Genomic DNA, 19,546 nt, shown 5'->3' on the forward strand with positions numbered 1-19,546 from the left:
CTATTTTCTTTTCTTAGATTAAATCAATGGATAATTCATCACCTTTCCACAAAGGGCCATTTCCAAACTCATCAATTATATTGGCATTTCTGCCCCCAATGTAAATGTCATGCCTCATCAAGGTCAGATAATGAAATGTGATGTCATTTATTTGCCTGAGTTTTCAAGGGTGATGGGTAACTGCTGGCCTATACTCCTTATCCATCATTCTGTACTGCCTTGGCTGCTCAAAGAGTAGGAATTAAAGGTAATTTTTACCCGCCAGGCAAAGCCTATGCCCTAATGTAAGACAGAAAACCAAATACAATAGTGAATCATTCTTAATAAACCTTGGATACACATCCTTCATTGTGACTTCTGAGCCTTCTTAGTTTCTTCTTCTTTTTTTTTTTTTTTCTCAACTCAAAGGGACTCAGAAAAGCAGGTTTTGAGGACAAGTCTCTTTCTCCCAAGAAGCTCTTTTCTCTGCCATTAAGAAATTGGAAAAGTCAGAATCAATACTTGGTTCTGAATCCTCATTGGATAGGCTGGTTGTAAAGACAGTGCAAGTGGGTGAGGGGTGTGGAGGAAAAGGAGAGTGTATGACCTACTCTTTTCTCATGCGTGAAATTTAAGTTTTGCATAAACAAGTGCACGTCCTGTATTATACCTTATGGTGTTTCAGTATGTGAGTAGTTTATTTGATTTTAAACTTGTTATTGATAATTTTCAACATATTATATGTCCCTGCACACAGTATACTCTTGCAGGATAGTTCTCTTTAGCACATGTAGATGTTTTTGAGTGATCTCACAATAGCATAATTGCTTTTACAACCAACTTTGTTCATGGGAATAAAGTAGACAATTGACCTAGAAAACAAAAGTGAAATATTCCATTTGAGGTCTAGACTCATTCAATTCAACTAACCGTATAATTATCAAGTCTTTGTCTCATTTTGTATTGTGTGACTCCTTCCTAAGGTATAAAATCACCACGGAAAAATAACCATGAAGATCTAAGATGAAGCTACACTTTCCTCATTTATGCTTTCATTAGATGAGACATCTCATTCGCCATCATTACTCTGACTTGGTCTACATTATTTAAGTTCCTTCTTTTAACTAATCTCATTTGCTTCCATCTATGCCAGTATGTATTGTTTTCTCCTGAGACACAGCAAAAAGAAAATTGTTGTGCTTTTATCTACTCATGTGTTCTTTCCATAATCTGGCAGGGAGTTCAGTACTTAATACAGCATTTTATTGTCACACGATTATGTCATCATCCATCACCACCTATAAATTTTCCAGAGAAACTACTCTGCTTCTCTGTAATTACTGATGCTTCTGCAATGATCACAGATAATAAAATAATAAGAAAAGAACAGACATTTCAAAAACAAGAGCAATGAAAGGATAACATTCTTTGCCCACTTTTGATACAACTAAATTCCATCCTTTGACATCTGATGTATTCATTCATATATGTCCACATTTCACTGACTTATGCTCCTAAAGTCTCTTTACTCTGGGAACAGTGCTGAGTTGTCCCATATGCTTTGGTGCTAAGCCCAGCTCCTTGCTTCTCCATGAAGGGATAGCATGTGTTATTTAAGGGGACTCTATGTGACTCTATTTTCATTGGAAAAGACCCTGATGGTGGGAAAGACTGAGGGCAAGAGGAGAAGGGGGCGACAGAGCAGGAGATGGTTGGATGGCATCACCGACTCAGTGGACATGAGTTTGAGCAAACTCCAGGTGATAGTGAAGGACAGGAAAGCCTGGCATGATGCAGTCCGTGGGATCACAAAGAGTTGGACACAACTTAGCTACTAAACAACAATAACTATGTGAAAGACTAGGACAGTAGCAAAGGACACTGGATGCACTCAGACAGATATCTACACTTGGCTTTGAAAATATGCACTGTAAGTGGAAGCGACAAGGAAAATAGCTTAGTCTATTTTCTTGAACATCAGCGAGGAAGACATGTGAAGGTTCTCCTTTAATTTCTTTATAAATTGGTTATAAGGAAATTAAAAAATAATTGAACTGTTATTATTTGCATAAATGAAAAATACACCCCAAATTTAGAAAGAAGTGGCGTTCAAGAGGAGAAAGTCTATTAGAACACTACTGTGTCTTGATGGACCTCACATTAGCAATATTTTGAAATTTTCAGTGCCTTACTGCCTAGTTAGGGCTTCTCTGGTAGCTCAGCTTGTAAAGAATCCTCTTGCAATGCAGGAGACCCTGGTTCAGTTCCTGGGTTAGGAAGATCCCCTGGAGAAGGGGTAGGCTACCCACTCCAGTATTCTTGGGCTCCCCTGGTGGCTCAGCTGGTAAAGAATCTGTCTGCAATGTGGAAGACCTGGATTCCATCCCTGGGTTGGGAAGATACCCTGGAGAAGGGAAAGGTTAGCCACTCCAGTATTCCAGTCTGGAGAATCCCATGGACTCTATAGTCCATGGGGTCACAGAGAGTTGGACACGACTGAGTGACTTTCACTTTTCACTGCCTTGTTAGCTTAGCAGAATGGTTTTCCCAATCTCCTCCTTCTAAAAATGGAGTAGTTTCTTTCAGTGAATGAAAAGATCATCTTGATCATTTCAAAGCACTTCTTAGGCAGATATCTCCCTTTTCTTTTCCTTCTTTTAAGCATCACATATCAAATCACTAATCCATGTTCTAGGCATTAATCCTAGATGCTTATTACTTTGCTATTCCTATTACAAAAGTTCCGCAAGATAAGTATTGTTCATTCTCTTTTGCTTGAGAACGAAACTCAGTGTCAGAGACGTTAAATAGCTTGCTGAGTTCTGGCAGGTATAAGTAACTCGGCTCATATTCAGAATCAGGTCTGACTAGCTCCCAAATTTGTGCCCATTCATTCTACAAATCCAGGATGCATCAATGGGCTGAACTCAAATCACAGAGGCTTCCTTCAGGCAGTAGAAAGCTGTATCACAGCACTGGTTAAAGGTGGAACTCCCAAGGCAGGTGAGGGAATATTCTAGAATGAAGGTTAAGTGTTCTATGTCACAAAGAAGTCATGACTTCTGTGATACTGATTACATACATAGTTGTCCTAACAGTGCCCCAAAGGGGATTTGGCTACTTACTATAAAGTAAAAGTGTTAGTCGCTCAGTTGTTTCTGACTCTTTGCGACCCCATGCACTGCAGCACAACAGGCTCCTCTGTCCATGGGATTCTCCAGGCAAGAATACTGGAGAGGGTTACCATGCCTTTCTCCAGGGGATCTTCCTGACCCAGGAATCAAACCTATGACCCTTATGTTTCCTGCATTGGCAGACAGGTTCTTTACCACTAGCACCACCTGGGAAATCCCATTTGCTATAAGTGGCACCTATTTGTCTGAGTTGATTCGTGCAACCACTTTTATGTTAGAAGGCAAGCTAGGAAGAAGTTTTATACCTAGACTTGCAGTTGGTGGTGTTAAAGGAAGGGGGATAAGAGGCAAGAGAATAGTAGGTGCTGTGGAATGAACTGTGTCCCCTCAAAAAATTTCCATGTTGAAGCCTCATACTCACAAGGTTAAAATATTTGGAAATGGGGCCTTTAGGAAGCTATTAAGGTTAACTGATGCCATCAGGGTCTGGTGGTCTTATGAGACCAGAAGAGACATCAGAGCCCTCTCTTTGCCAGGTGAGGGCAAGAGCAAGGGAGCAGCTCTCTGAAAGCCAAAAAGAGAGATCTCATCTCACCAGAAACCATCATGATGGCAACACGATCTCAGACTTCCAGCTTTCGGAACTTGGAGAACATAAATTTCTATCCTTAAAGCTACTCATTCTATATTACTGTGTAATAAGGCCTAAGCTGACTAATACAGTGGGGGTTTGGAAAATGGTATCTGCCACCTTTCTTAAAAAAAAAAAAATTACCCCTGTATACCTATTCACAATTGATGGTTTGGTTTTTTAGACCACATGAAAAGAGGAGTTATAGTCAGATGATGAAGTAACAATATTCACTGAAAAAATCTCTAAGCACAAACAGTTCTGCTTCATGCTGTAGATGACAAATTACAACATGGAGTTGGGAGAGGCTAGCGACATTCATATTTAAGTAATGACATTTTCCAATATAATTTTTTAAACCATTAACTAAATTGCAAACTTTGACTTTCTCTGGTTTTCCACCAATGTTCTTTTTCTGTGCCAGGATCCCACAATGCATTTACTAGTTGTGTCTCCATAATTTCCTCCAATCTGTGACTCAGTATTTCCTTGTGTTTCATGACCTTGACATTTTCTTTCTTTTTTTTAACTTTTTTATTTTGTATTGGTGTATAGCTGATTGGGCTTCCCTCATGGCTCAGACGGTAAAGAATCTGGCTGCAATGTAGGAGACCCAAGTTCGATCCCTGGGTCAGGAAGATTCCCTGGAGAACAGAATGGCTACCCACTCTTGCCTAGAGAATCCCATGGACAGAGAGCCTGGCAGGCTATAGTCCATAGGGTCACAAAGAATTGGATACAAATCCTCTGGACAGAGGAGCTGGTAGGCTGCAGTCCATGGGGTCGCTGAGTCACACATGACTGAGCGACTTCACTTTCACTTTTCACTCTCATGCATTGGAGAAGGAAATGGCAACCCACTCCAGTGTTCTTGCCTGGAGAATCCCAGGGATTGGGGAGCCTGGTGGGTTGCCATCTATGGGGTCGCACAGAGTCGGACACGACTGAAGCGACTTAGCAGCAGCAGCAGCAAGCAACTAACACTGGTTATACTTATAGCTGATTAACAGTGTTGTGATAGGTTCAGGTGAACAATGAAGGGACTCAGCCATAATTAATGCTGTCTCTTTATAACAGGTTTATCATAACATAGGCTTTTAGAAATTGTGTCTAAAATATAGTGATAGTATAGTAATACTAAAGTAATAAGACTTTTTTTCTTTTTCTTCATTCTATTTGTACAGAGGAAATTGTCTTATTATCCACATCGGATACTTTTGCCTGATATTTTCAGGAAAAGCTCTGACATGCTGCTCAAAAAGCACACATTCTTATTTTAACTTCCAAAAATGTTTAGTTTAGTCAGACATTTCTCTGCTTCTAGAAATACACGCTTTAATGTAAAATGATCTTCTCAGGAACAAAAAATTACCAGAAAAACATACTAGGTGACATGCTGCTCATAAGGCTGGGACCTCTGGAAGAGGCATAGGAGGAATCTGACAAATTTGTGTTGGGTATCCCATTTAAGAAACACTAAAAGACAGTGGCACCAACTTTCTTGACACATCTGGAGTCATTTTTAAAAGCAGATGATTCAAAATTTCAGGTTATTTCATATACAATCTGTGCTTTCACTAAAATGTATCCATCCCTACTGAGTATCTCTACTTCTCTGGTGGCTATCTTAGACAAAAAATCATAATAGGGCAAGACAGTGGTCTCACTGCCCCTTGATAATAGCAGCATCTGTAGGAGAAGAGGATTTCCATTCCCAGAGTGGATACAGGCATGGGAAAATGGGGGAAAACTCTGTGCTTTGAGAAGCAATGTGGTTCAAGCTACTGGGAGATGAAAAATAGCTAAGGGCAGCTAGAAGAGAGGTTGGTTCTATTAAAAAAAAAAAAAAGAGTTGAGACTCATAAACATGCCAACCACTCCTTTCTTTCCCCAAATATTCAGCAAACTGTCCTCAGGGCTTCCTGTCCCTTGCTGGGTATCAAGTACTTTTGAGCTCAGAAGCTGTCTAGAATTCAGACTCTAGCTGCACCAAATGCCCCGGGTATTGTTAGAGGTCTCTTTAGTTAAGGGCATCAGAAGATACTCTTAATATTTTATCTGCTCTAATTTTATTTCTAACCTTTGGCCTCAGTTGCATCTAACATTTTATCTATTGTTTTAAATTTAGTATATTTCATCTTACCGTAAAATTTCCCTATTCACCTTTCTTTTTGCTATGATTTCATCCCCCTCCCTTTTCTGCTCTTAACTTACTTCCAATGATAACAACAAAAATTCCATCCTCTCCTGACTCTACTCTCTGATTTTTAAATTGAATATGTTCTCCTCTTCTTTCTATTTTTCCAAAGGCTTATCCAAAGAAAACTGAGCCTTCACTCTGATCAGGAATGTAGGAAACCCTTTCTCCCCAAACTTTTGTGGCTGGTATCCCTCCAGACACCCACATTTACCTATAAAAGAACTTTTCTTCAAAATTCTAATTCCAGGAAATTCAACTGCAAATCAAAACTGCAATGAGATATCACCTCACACCAGTCAAAATGGCCATCACCAAAAAGCCATGAACAATAAATGCTGGAGAGAGTGTGGAGAAAAGGGAACCCTCCTACACTGTTGGGAATGTAAATTGGTATAGCTACTATGGAGAACAATATGGAGGTTTCTTAAAAAACTAAAACTAGAGCTACCATATGACCCTGTAGTCCCACTCCTGGGTCCACATGCAGAGAAAAACACGATCTGAAAGGATATTTGCACCCCAATGTTCATTGCAGCACTGTTTATAATACTCAAGACAGGTTCTTGTTATTGTTCAGTCACTAAGATGTGTCCAACTCTTTGCGATCCCATGAACTACAGCACATCAGGCTCCTCTGTCCTCTGCTACCTCCCAGAGTTTGCTCAAACTCATGTCCATTGAGCTGGTGATGCCATCCAACCATCTCATCTTCTGTCACCCCCTTTTTTCCTCCTGCCCTCAGTCTTTCCCAGCATCAGGATATTTTCCAGTGATCAACTCTTCACATCAGGTGGCTAAAGTATCTGAGCTTCAGCTTCAACATCTATCCTTTCAGTGAATATTCTTGGTTGATTTCCTCTAGGATTGACTGGTTTGATCTTGCTATCCAAGGGACTCTCAAGAGTCTTCTCCAGCAATGCAGTTCAAAAGCATCAATTCTTGGGCACTCAGCCTTCTATATGGTCCAGCTCTCACAGCTGTAAATTACTACTGGAAAAACAATAGCTTTGACCATAGGGGCCTTTGTCAGTAAAATGGTGTTTCTGCTTTTTAATATGCTGTCTAGGTTTATCAAGCTTTCTTTCCAAGGAGAAAAATCACTGCAGATGGTGACTACAGTCATGAAATTAAAACATGCTTGTTCCTTGGAAGGAAAGCCAAGACATGGAAACAACTTAATGTCCATTGACAAGGGACTGGATAAAGACGATGCAGTACATGCATACAAAGGAATATTACCCACCCATGAAAAAGGATGAAACAATGCCATTCACAGCAATACGGGTGGATCTAGAGATTGTCATAGTGAGTGAAGTATGTCAGCCAGAGAAGGAGAAATATCATATGACATCCCTTATATGTGGAATCTAAAAAGAAATGGTACAAATGAACTTACTTACAAAACAGTAACAGAATCACAGACTTAGAGAAAGAACTAGGGTTGCTGGCAGGAAGGATGTGGGAAAGGGGTAGTTAGGGAGTTTGGGATGGACATGTACACACTGCTATATTAAAAGTGGATAGCCAAGAAGGACCTACTGTATGGAACTCTGCTAAATGTTAAGTGGCAGCCTGAACAGGAAGGGAGTTTGGGGAAGAAAGGATAGATATATATGTTTGGCTGAGTCCTTTTGCTATTCGCCTGGAACTACCACACATTTTTAATGAGCTATACCCTAATACAAAATAAAAATTTTTTAAAAGACCATAGGATAATAATTCTCAATAAGACTATAATTCTCTATGTCTTATTGTTGCCTGGTAACATTTCATACCATCAAGTCTATATCTCAAATTTCTATGTATCTTCAATCATACATAATGATCCAGCTGGCATACTATATAATAGTTAGTAATAATAAAAAAGGATTTTTAGAATAGGTGGTCAAGCTGGGAATAAATCTTCAAAGTCAATGATTTTCACATGTTTTAGTTTTATATTATTCAAAATATTTTGATAAACTATTTATTTCCTCATATATTTTAAAATTAAATCTATTTTTTTAATCATAAGTTTAAATATTTGCAAAGAATGGCTTATCCAATTGTAAAATTAACATGTTACAATAAAATTGTTAAATATTTTCTTAAAATGTATTCAAGGAGATTTGAATGCCATAGTAATTTGGTACCATCCAAATTTTTCTTCTGAGTAGAGCTATCATTATAATCAAATAATACATACTAATTCAAAACATCTTATAGGTTTTAAAAACTGTTTAATATGAAACCTAAAACTTCATTTGAAATTCATCTCAATAAAACAAATGGTCATGAATTTGTCAATTTTGCTCATTTATTTGTGGTTGAATATATCTCACTGCTGGAATGAGACAAAGTTCAGAACAAAATCTATTATTGTATTTTAATTTTATAGTAAGTTATTGTTGTGGTTCAATTGCTCAGTAATGTCTGACTTTTTGTGACTCCATGGACAGTGGTAGGCTAGGCTTCCTGGTACTTCATGATCTCCCAGAGCTGGCTCAAACTCATGTCCATTGAGTCAGTGATGCAATCTGTCATCCCCTTCTCCTGCTTTTAATCTTTCCCAGCATCAGGGTCTTCTCTAAGGAGTCAGCTCTTCACATCAGGTGGCCAAAATACTGGAGCTTCAGTTTCAGCATCAGTTCTTCCAATGAATATTCAGGATTGATTTCCTTTAGGACTGACTGGTTTGATCTCCTTGCAGTCCAAAGGACTTTCAACAGTCTTGTCCAAAACCACAACTCAAAGCATCAGTTCTTCAGTGTTCAGCCTTCTTTATGGCCCAATTCTCACATCCATACATGACTACTGGAAAAAACATAGCTTTGACTATACAGACCTTTGTGAGCAAAGTAATGTCTTTGCTTTTTAATACACTGCGTAGGTTTGTCATAGCTTTTGCTTTTCTTCCAAGGAGCAAGCATCTTTTAATTTCAGGGCTGCAGTCACCATCTGCAGTGATTTTGGAGCCCAAGCAAATAAAGTCTGTCATTGTCTCCATCGTTTCCCCATCTGTTTGCCATGAAGTGATGGGACCGGATGCCATGATCTTTGTTTTTTGAATGTTGAGTTTTAAGCCAGCTTCTTCAGTCTCTTCTTTCACCTTTATGAAGAGGCTCTTTAGTTCCTCTTCACTTTCTGCCATGACACTGTTGTCATCTGCATATCTGAGGTTATTGATATTCCTCCCCGTCTTCTTTATTCTAGCTTGTGCTTCATCCAGTTTGTCATTTTGCATGATGTACTATGCATATAAGTTAAATAAGCAGGGTGACAATATATATCCTTGAAATACTCCTTTTCCAATTTTGAACCAGTCTATTGTTTCAACTGCTTATTGCCAAATTCAGACTTAAATTTAAGAAAGTAGGGAAAACCACTAGACCATTCAGGTATGACCTAGATCAAATCCCTTATGAGTATACAGTGGAAGTGACAAATAGATTTAAGGGACTAGACCTGATAGACAGAGTGCCTGATGAACTATGGACAGAGGTTCGTGACATTGTACAAGAGACAGGGATGAAGAAAATCCCCATGGAAAAGAAATGAAAAAAAAGCAAAATGGCTGTCTGAGGAGGCCTTACAGATAGCTGGGAAGAGAAGAGAAGCAAAAAGCAAAGGAGAAAAGAAAAGATATTCTCATCTGAATGCAGAGTTCCAAAGAATAGCAAGGAGAGATAAGAAAGCCTTCCTCAGCGATCAGTGCAAAGAAATAGAGGAAAACAACAGATTGGGAAAGACTAGAGACCTCTTCAAGAAAATTAGAGATACCAAAGGAACATTTCATGCAAAGATAGGCTCGATAAAGGACAGAAATGGTATGGACCTAACAGAAGCAGAAGATATTAAGAAGAGGTGGCAAGAATACACAGAAGAACTGTACAAAAAAGATCTACACGACCCAGATAATCACGATGGTGTGATCACTCACCTAGAGCCAGACAGCCTGGAATGGGAAGTCAAGTGGGCCTTAGAAAGCATCACTACGAACAAAGCTAGTGGAGGTGATGGAATTCCAGTTGAGCTATTTCAAATCCTCAAAGGTGATGCTGTGAAAGTGCTGCACTCAATATGCCAGCAAATTTGGAAAACTCAGCAGTGGCCACAGGACTGGAAAAGGTCAGTTTTCGTTCCGATCCCAAAGAAAGGCAATGCCAAAGAATGCTCAAACTACCGCACAATTGCACTCATCTCACATGCTAGTAAAGTAATGCTCAAAATTCTCCAAGCCAGGCTTCAGCAATACGTGAACCGTGAACTTCCAGATGTTCAAGCTGGTTTTAGAAAAGGCAGAGGAACCAGAGATCAAATTGCCAATATCCGCTGGATCATCGAAAAAGCAAGAGAGTTCCAGAAAAACATCTATTTCTGCTTTATTGACTATGCCAAAGCCTTTCACTGTGTGGATCACAATAAACTGTGGAAAATTCTGAAAGAGATGGGAGTACCAGACCATCTGACCTGTCTCTTGAGAAACCTGTATGCAGGTCAGGAAGCAACAGCTAGAACTGGACATGGAACAACAGACTGGTTCCAAATAGGAAAAGGAGTACGTCAAAGCTGTATATTGTCACCCTGCTTATTTAACTTATATGCAGAGTACATCATGAGAAACGCTGGGCTGGAAGAAACACAAGCTGGAATCAAGATTGCCCGGAGAAATATCAATAACCTCAGATATGCAGATGACACCACCCTTATGGCAGAAAGTAAAGAAGAACTAAAGAGCCTCTTGATGAAGGTGAAGGAGGAGAGTGAAAAAGTTGGCTTAAAGCTCAACGTTCAGAAAACTAAGATCATGGCATCTGGTCCCATCACTCCTTGGGAAATAGATGGGGAAACAGTGGAAACAGTGTCAGACTTTACTTTTTTGGGCTCCAGCATCACTGCTGATGGTGACTGCAGCCATGAAATTAAAAGACGCTTACTACTTGGAAGGAAGGTTATGGCCAACCTGGATAGCATGTTTAAAAGCAGAGACATTACTTTGCCAACAAAAGTCCTTCTAGTCAAGGCTATGGTTTTTCCAGTGGTCATGTATGGATGTGAGATTTGGACGGTGAAGAAAGCTGAGCGCCGAAGAATTGATGCTTTTGAACTGTGGTGTTGGAGAAGACTCTTGAGAGCCCCTTGGACTGCAAGGAAATCCAATCAATCCATCCTAAAAGAGATCAATCCTGGGTGTTCATTGGAAGGTCTGATGTTGAAGCTGAAGCTCCAATACTTTGGCCACCTCATGCGAAGGGTTGACTCATTGGAAAAGACCCTAATGCTGGGTAGGATTGGGGGCGGGAGGAGAAGGGGACAACAGAGGATGAGATGGTTGGATGGCATCACCGACTCGATGAACATGGGTTTGGGTCGACTCCGGGAGTTGGTGATGGACAGAGAGGCCTGGCGTGCTGCAATTCATGGGGTCGCAGAGAGTCGGACACGACTGAGCGACTGAACTGAACTGAACTGAACTGATTGTTTCATGTCTAGCTCTAACCATTGTTTCTTGATCTGCATACAGGTTTCTCAGGAGGCAGGTAAAGTAATCTGGTATTCCCATCTCTTGAAGAATTTCCCATAGTTTTTTGTGATCCACACCGTCAAAGGCTTTAGAGTAATCAATAAAGCAGATGTTTTTCTGGAATTCACTTGCTTTTTCTATGATCCAACAGATGCTGGCAATTTGATCTCTGGTTTCTCTGTCTTTTCTAAATCCAGCTTGAACATCTGAAAGTTCTTGGTTCATGTACTGTGTAGTAAGTGCTACATATAAATACATAAATGGGAATTGGAGGAGTTTTATTATTGAAATATCATTGTGTGTTAGTCACTTAGTCATGTATGACTTTTTGTAACCCCACGGACTGTATCCCGCCAGGCTCTTCTGTCCATGGAATTCTCCAGGCAAGAAGACTGAAGTGGGTTGCCATTTCCTCCTCCAGGGGATCTTTCTGACCCAGGGATCGAGCCCGGATCATCTGCATTGTGGGCAGATTCTTTACCGTCTGAGCCACCAGGGAAGCCTGGAAATATCATTAAATCCTTTGAAATCCTGATAGGTGTAAAAATTTTTAAATACTCCCCAAAACCAATTGATATAATATTAAAAATTCTCAACTCTCTATCAGCTTTAGACTTGAAACAGGTCCTCCTTCAATTGTGTTAAAAGAAAAAAAAAAAACAAAACACTTTTCCTACAAAAAAATTGTTAATCATCACAGTGATTCATTTTTTTTTTTTAATATCAATGCAAGCCTTAGGCACAGCTCTATACCAGGTAGAGTCTAACAAGTATGTCAAATGTCCCTTTGATTTCTAGTGGAAAACTTCAGATACTTTTCATAGCAATACACCATAAAGATATTAAGTGTGGAAAAGAGGTGAATTTTCTTTTCTTTTTCTGTAAAATGTGATAGGGACAATTACGAAAAAATGGGATTAGGAAAGGAGAACTTGTGACTCCATCCAAATGGATTCTCAAGTAGATTAGTTTTAGAGAAGGAAATCACATGTTAATTACAGGTTTAAAAATGTCACAACCAGGCAATCTTAGCAAGGTTTTCACATAACCCAAGTTATATATACTCAGTTTAAAGGCCACAGCTCCATGTAATACCTGTGTTCTGACTTAGTAAGACACTGGCAAGTATTAAATTTTCCTGGAGACGTTAATGAGAGAAGGTACCATACCAAGTTCCCAGGCAGGCCTCAGGCATAGCTTTATACCAGGTGGAGTCTAAGAAGTATTGAAAGATGGGATCACAGGTTCCTGAGTTCTGGGCAGGCAGGCCTGATAAACAGCTTACATTGTTAGCCTTGGGTTCCTCCGGAGATTTTCTTAGTGCACAGGAAAGTAATAATACATTATTTCTTTATAATTTATTTGTTTATTTCTCTATTTCTATGGAACAATTTGAGAGCAAGAAAGGTAACTTCACCAAGATCGTATGTACTATTCCACAGCCTTTTCTCCTTCTTTGCAGATTAAGGGAATTTTTTCCCCACTTGTCCTCCACCCACCATGCTATGGCAGAACCTACTACGAGATGGTACAAAATGGTTTTACCCCTCAGTTCTGCTTCTGAAAGAATGGCAGAATGTTTCTTCTCTTCATCCTGACCTGTGATGCCCCTCATATGGTGCCTAACATGCATGACTTTTCCTCTCTGTTTTGCCGAGGGCCAGGAAGTTCCTCTCCATTGCAGAGGTGATCTTATCCATTGTTGTTGTTTAGTTGCTAAGCCATGTCTGACACTTTGTGACCCCATGGACTGTAGCCTGCCAGGCTCCTCTGTCCATGGGATTCTCCAGGCAAGAATACTGGAGTGGGCTGCCATTTCCTCCTCCAGGGGATCCTCCCAACCCAGGTCTCCTGCTTGCCAGGCAAATTCTTTTTTGTTGAGCCACCAGGGAAGCCCTTGTCCACCTAATCTTATTTGTTATTACTAGTCTTATTTCAGGACTCAGCCGGAAAAAGACAGGCATCTCTTGTACTCACTCACTGGCCAGTTCTAGCTGCACACTTCCCTCTTCTGCCCACCTGCCCAAAACACAAGGGAGCCAGAAGTGGGATCCAATGCTGCATCTGGACAGAGGTAGGATGTCACGTACTTGGTGAACTGTGCCAGGACTTCCACAAAGCTCTCTCTTCATCTCATGCCATTCCCTTCCTCCCCCTGACCCAGTGTAGCCACACTGGCCTTCCATCACCAGTTCTTCAGCTGATCTTTGTACATGCAGCTCCCTCCTCTTAGAATATCCTTCTCCAATTGCTAACTGTTTTGCTTCCCTGGTGGCTCATATGGTAAAGAATCTGCCTGCAATGCAGGACACCTGGCTTTGATCCCTCAGTCTGGAAGATCCCCTGGAGAAGGGAATGGCTACCCTCTCCAGTCTTCTTGCCTGGAGAATTCCATGGACAGAGGAGCCTGGTGGACTATAGTCCATGGGGTCCCAAAGAGCTGGACATGACTGAGCAATTAATACTTTCACTTTTTTTTTCTTTCTTCAACTCAAAGCTAAACTATTTCCTTCCCAAAGGAAGGAAACATCTTGCTTCTCTTCATTTGAGGTAATCCCTTTGACCACTTTTTCAAAGCTCTCTGATGATCTTTTATTTGTTTTGTAGTTCTCATGTTCACTTATAATTATACAGTTACTTGTTTACCTGATTAATTCATGTCGTTTTCCTAAGTTTAACTGTAAATGCCCTAAGAGACCAGGTCCATTTTGTCCACTGCTGTGAATACAGCTGATGACTAACTTACAATAGTACAATACACATTTGTTAAAATGAATAAAGCCAGAACTTACAGGGCTTCAGCTTAAGCATGTTTAGAAAGAAATTTCTCCCTTGCCTCATACCAAATAAATTTTATAATTTAGACCCCAAATACGGAAATAGTGTTACTTTTGACAAGGTAAGTTGAATAGCAAAAAGAAAACAAAATTAACAAAAAGGGGGAAAAAATGCTAGTCTAGTGTAGAAACATGCAAAAAGGAAAAGTGGAAGAGGTCATTTATAAGTTTAATAGCGTAAAACCACAGAATTTCAAATTCTTTGAAAAAAACTCAACACAGCATATATATATATGGGAAAACCTGAGTCTAGTCATTAGATGCAATAATCTGGGAAGAATTTGAACATTACGGAAAATTGAGTCCTGGATGTTGATAACCAGTTGTAACACCTGAGAAGTTTCCTTTTCTTAACTTTTCAAGATACAGTCATTGGCTTCAATTTGTATCATTCTCACTAACTTATTGCCTGGGCTTAAGCTTTGTACTGGGCTTGAGTTTTGTACTGGGCTTTGTACTGTATGCTGCTGCTGCTGCTAAGTCGCTTCAGTCGTGTCCGACTCTGTGCGACCCCATAGACGGCAGCCCACCAGGCTCCCCTGTCCCTGGGATTCTCCAGGCAAGAACACTGGAGTGGGTTGCCATTTCCTTCTCCAATGCATGAAAGTGAAAAGTAAAAGTGAAGCCGCTCAGTCGGGTCCGACTCTTCGCGACCCCATGGACTGCAGCCTATCAGGCTCCTCTGTCCATGGGATTTTCCAGGCAAGAGTACTGGAGTGGGTTGCTATTGCCTTCTCCTTGTACTGTATAGCTTTTCCTAAAAAGTTTGAAGATAAATAAAGCACACATAGAACTGTTTAAGGAAGTACTCCTAGAACTGTTTACGTTTCAGTCTGAATAATGAGCATGTTTTTTGCCAGTTGTTTATGTTTAGTTACTCTAAGGACATGGTCTGGCCTGGCTGGAGCCAAAGGTCAGAATTTATCATTTATCAAAGAGACAGCTCTCACCCCATTTGGCTTTCAACATTTTAGCTTATTAGTCATCCATACCAAAGTTTAGGCCAGTTTTCTTCATTAAAATTTCAAACTGAGACTTTTTCAGCTAATGTTCTATAAAAGTAGACAAGCTCTATGCCCAATTATATTTGATATTAAGCACTGTTTTATACCTTGTCACTTTGTGGAGAAATTCATGAGGACTAATATAAGAATATGGGTAGTTTTTAACCCATGAGTTCATATGAACCAGAATTGATGATGGATGGGCTAAGATGAACAGATCTAAAATAATCTTCATCTAATGATTAATTTGACTGCAAGAGTAAGCATGTAAAATGGTCTTGTAAACACTGAAGAATAATTTCCAGTGAAACTGTAGGCAAGTGCAATGGTCATACTCCTTTTAAAAATGTAACTTAATTATTTACTACTACTCTTACATGAGCTTGATACATTCTTCCCTACTTACGGAAATTATAAATATGACATTTTATGACAAGGACCCTTAAAGATTTTGTGCGTGTCTGCGTGTACGTGTGTGTGTGCAATGGGCTCATTGGAGAACCTGGTAAAAGTGACTCATCTTTGCAGAAAAAAAAAAATGCAAATACCACTTATCCAGCAAAATGTACATAGAATTTCCAGAGTTCCAACGGCCCATGTGAAATGCATTCAGGAAAAGAAAAACAAAATAAACACAAAAACAAACTACAGAGTATACAGAGTAACTACTTAAAAAGCTCATCACCTTCAGTCAATGTTCCAAACATTTAATTCTCTTAAAGTCAGTTGTGCAGAATTAATTCTCCTAAGTAACTCTTAACTCTATACACTTAGACTGTAACCCAGGTTACTAAGTCAGTGGCTATGTATTATTATAAAAATATAATGATGGTTTCTATGCAGTTGGTAAGTAGTTGCTGCTTCGAGCCGCCTGGAATATCCAACTATTAGCCTGCCACAACCAGCAGGATACCTGGGACCAAGCCACTACCCAGCAATTGAAAGCTAAAGCCTCTGTTATAGCAGGGCCTCCAGGAGGCACTGCCAACATCAAAATGGATACCAATTCTCACTGTTTAGTGCCCATACTTTATGTAGTTGTTATAAAAAGTTCTTAATATAACGCCTAAGTTTATCCATTTAATTTTTCCCAAAAGTAATAATCTATTTGGAAGGGTGAAAACACTAGGGGCTTTCTTTAGTTCACTGAAATTGAAAGTACAGTAGAGCTGTTGACTTTGTCCTATCTTTTTAAGGATGGAAGTCTGAACAGATTTCTCACAAGTTAATTTTCCTTTGGGAATACAAGCACTGAGAGGGAAAGGGAGTGTGAGAAGAAAGGATGCAGGGTAGATCTAGGCAAAGGGTAAGGAAAAGGGACAAGACCTTTAGGTTGTATGTTGTTAATGTTTAGTCACTCAGTTGTGTCCAACTCTTTGCGACCCCCTTGGACTGTAGCCTGCCAGGCTCTTCTTTCTATGAAGTTTCCCAGGCAAGAATACTGCAGTGGGTCACCATTTCCTTCCCGGGATCTTCCTGACCCAAGGATAGAACCCATGTCTCTTGCACTGGCAGGCAGATTCTTTACCACTGAGCCACCAGGAAAGCCCAGGCATTTATTTCATTACCTCCCATGCCTTAGGAAATTGTTGTACCATCATTTCATAAAAGTCTGGCAGGACTCCTATTCCTGTTTGTTTGTTTGTTTGTTTGTTTTTTATTTCTCAGCTTCCAAAAACAGCCAGTGATATTATCTTTCTTTCCAGGTGGAAAGAGCCTGAGTATAGATGAAGCCAAGAAGAGGTAGGAGATCGATGGAGAAGATCGGTAGGAGATCGTTCCATTAATGGTTAGGTGATTCTCTGAGTCTCTGGCTCTGTAGTTATTCCTTTTACTTATAAGTCCTCAGATAGCCTTCTAGCTAAGATAAGTAATACATTGTCATCATTATTATTTTTATTATTTAAATAGCTAAGCTACCTTGAGTTAGATTTCTGTCACTTTCAACCAAAAGAGTTTTGCTTAGTATACAGGACTACATAGAGGCCCTGTTTATGTAAAAAGTGGGCCTGAAAATAGTGTGATTTTTCATATGACAATATGCAAAATTCTAAATAGAAAGTGAGTCAACATGAACACAATAGATTTTACAGCTATCTGTGACCATTCTTAAGAGGACGTGTTCTGATAATTTTTTAATTGCTTTGCAATAAAAAGGCATGAAAGCTACCTATTGCACTGATTGAAAATACTCTGCAGTTTAGGAATGTCAGACTTTCATTCTGATAGCAAACACACACACACACACACACACACACACACACACAGAATAGTTAAATGACTATGAGAATAAACACCATATTTTTGACAATTTGTGTCTAGAAAACACTATTTTAAGTAAAACAATAGGGTGGCTGAGGTAGAATTTTTCAAATAGCTTTTCCAGTAAGAATATGTGGAAGCTTTATTTTTAAAAGAAACTATAAACTTTCTGATAAAAACTCAAATCATTGATTTGATCATTAGCTGATTTGTTATTCCATCTCCAAGAAGCTTCAAAAACAACAACAAAAAAGCTCAATATTATGGCTCTTTAGCCTATAATAGTTTTTTCACATTTAAGCATTGTATTCTAGTTTTTCTGACTAAATGAGACCATCAGTGCATTTTATGAACTCTTGCATAATTATTCCCATTCAGTAGAGAGAATTATTAAGCTTCATAGCATTTACCGAAAGCTTTAATCATGAAAGGAATTTTCCATAAGAGCAGAAAATTTGTCACAATGATCTGAAAAAGTAGATCATAAGGTAGTATGAGGATCAATGGTTATAAAGTGAATGAGTCGTAGTGATTCCATCTGCTGCCTAATGTATACACATGACTGTTGACTCAAGATTTCATGAAGGGCAACAGGATAAGTCAGGACCTTTGCGCTTCCAAACAATATTAGGAAACCTCAGAAGAGCCACCATACATATCTCACTCTTTCTGGCAGTAAAGTTCCTTTAACTCTACTCCAATGATGGCTAAGAGTGAATCTCTAAGTGCATCTTACTACCAACTGAAACTAAGGTCCTATTTATTCATGTCAAAACACTATAGGCTTATTTACAAGCCCTAAAGCAAGATCCATTGGCCTGGGTCACACTGGGGCTACTGTAAACAACCAAGTCTTCAAGGAGAGTGTTGTGACTAACTATAGTGCTTCCAAGACAAGCCAGATCACCTCGCTATGAAAGACAGCCTGCTGGAGTCAAGCATATCATTAAGACTGATCTGAGTCTTTCCACACCAAAACTTTCAGAGTCAGACCTAAAACCAACAGATTACAAGTGGATAAGTATCAGATAGGTCTACTGTGTTCAGGAGACAACATTGTGGGGGTATGTGTGTAAATCACATAATGTAAATAAGTGAGATGGTGAGGCAGATATGGGATTTCCCTGGAGAGGCCTTGGAATGATCCTGTAGCAAACATAAAAGAGGTATTCAGCACAGATCGTGCTCAGTTCTACACTGGGTGCTATATCTGACATGATTTAGATCCCCTGGTCGTCCTCTAAAAGGATCCAATGGGTTCTCTAAATTCTGTGACATCTAGATGTGGTTGCCATGGATGCTATGCTCTTCTGGGCTCTTCTCTTTATATTCAAGTAGATGATCATAGAGTCTGTTCTTGTTCCTACCTCAGATTTTTGTGGGGCCTTTCCTCTAACAAAAATCCCAGTTTGGTATCAGCACAAGGGACTAGAAAGGGCCACTTATTCAAAGATTTTCATGTCTGGGTAGAAGTCTTGGCTTTAGAGATGAGCTAAGAGTGGAAACAAGACAAGGAGCGGGCTTATGCTGTGCTCTCACTCTGTTTTAGACAGCTCTGCCCTTAGGACTCCAGCACAGAAAGGAAGATGAGAAAATTAATTCCATGTGCACCTTTACAGACTTGTGCATTATTCGTTTGAGAAGAATATAAGATGAAAAAGAACTCTTATTTTACATAGTTAAAAAATCATTCACTCTGTAAAGTTAGGTTGAATTTTAATCAGGCAAATGGTTTGAGATTTGAAAACTTGTATTGCAAAGAATTGTTGGTGATATGTGAAATTACATACATAGTTCTATAGATATAAATATATAAATAAAATTACAAAAATATGTACACATAGGATCTGAAAGCTAAGGTGTAATGATTATGTCTGGATGTGGAAATCATGGGTAATATTAATGTTCATTTCTGTAATTTGAGGGGGGATCCACTAAGTTTTCTCCTGTGACCACCAGGAAAAAAAATCAGTATTTTTATTAAAAAGATAAATAG

General features: G+C 39.4%; 1 protein-coding gene and 1 long non-coding RNA gene across 2 annotated transcripts in view; one reads left to right on the plus strand and one right to left on the minus strand.

The window, feature by feature from the left end:
* The window catches only part of PDE4D (phosphodiesterase 4D), a 1,572,405-nt gene that overhangs the window by 1,117,252 nt on the left and 435,607 nt on the right, over positions 1–19,546 (minus strand). The window lies entirely within an intron of this gene.
* LOC145519065 (uncharacterized) lies at positions 1,834–19,359 on the plus strand. Its single transcript, XR_014063501.1, has 2 exons — positions 1,834–1,909; positions 16,995–19,359. It is a non-coding gene; the product is annotated as an uncharacterized LOC145519065 (long non-coding RNA).

This window comes from Giraffa tippelskirchi, chromosome 8 (assembly GCF_054371585.1).
Source record: "Giraffa tippelskirchi isolate mGirTip1 chromosome 8, T2T-mGirTip1v1.2.pri, whole genome shotgun sequence".
Taxonomy (NCBI): Eukaryota; Metazoa; Chordata; class Mammalia; order Artiodactyla; family Giraffidae; genus Giraffa; species Giraffa tippelskirchi.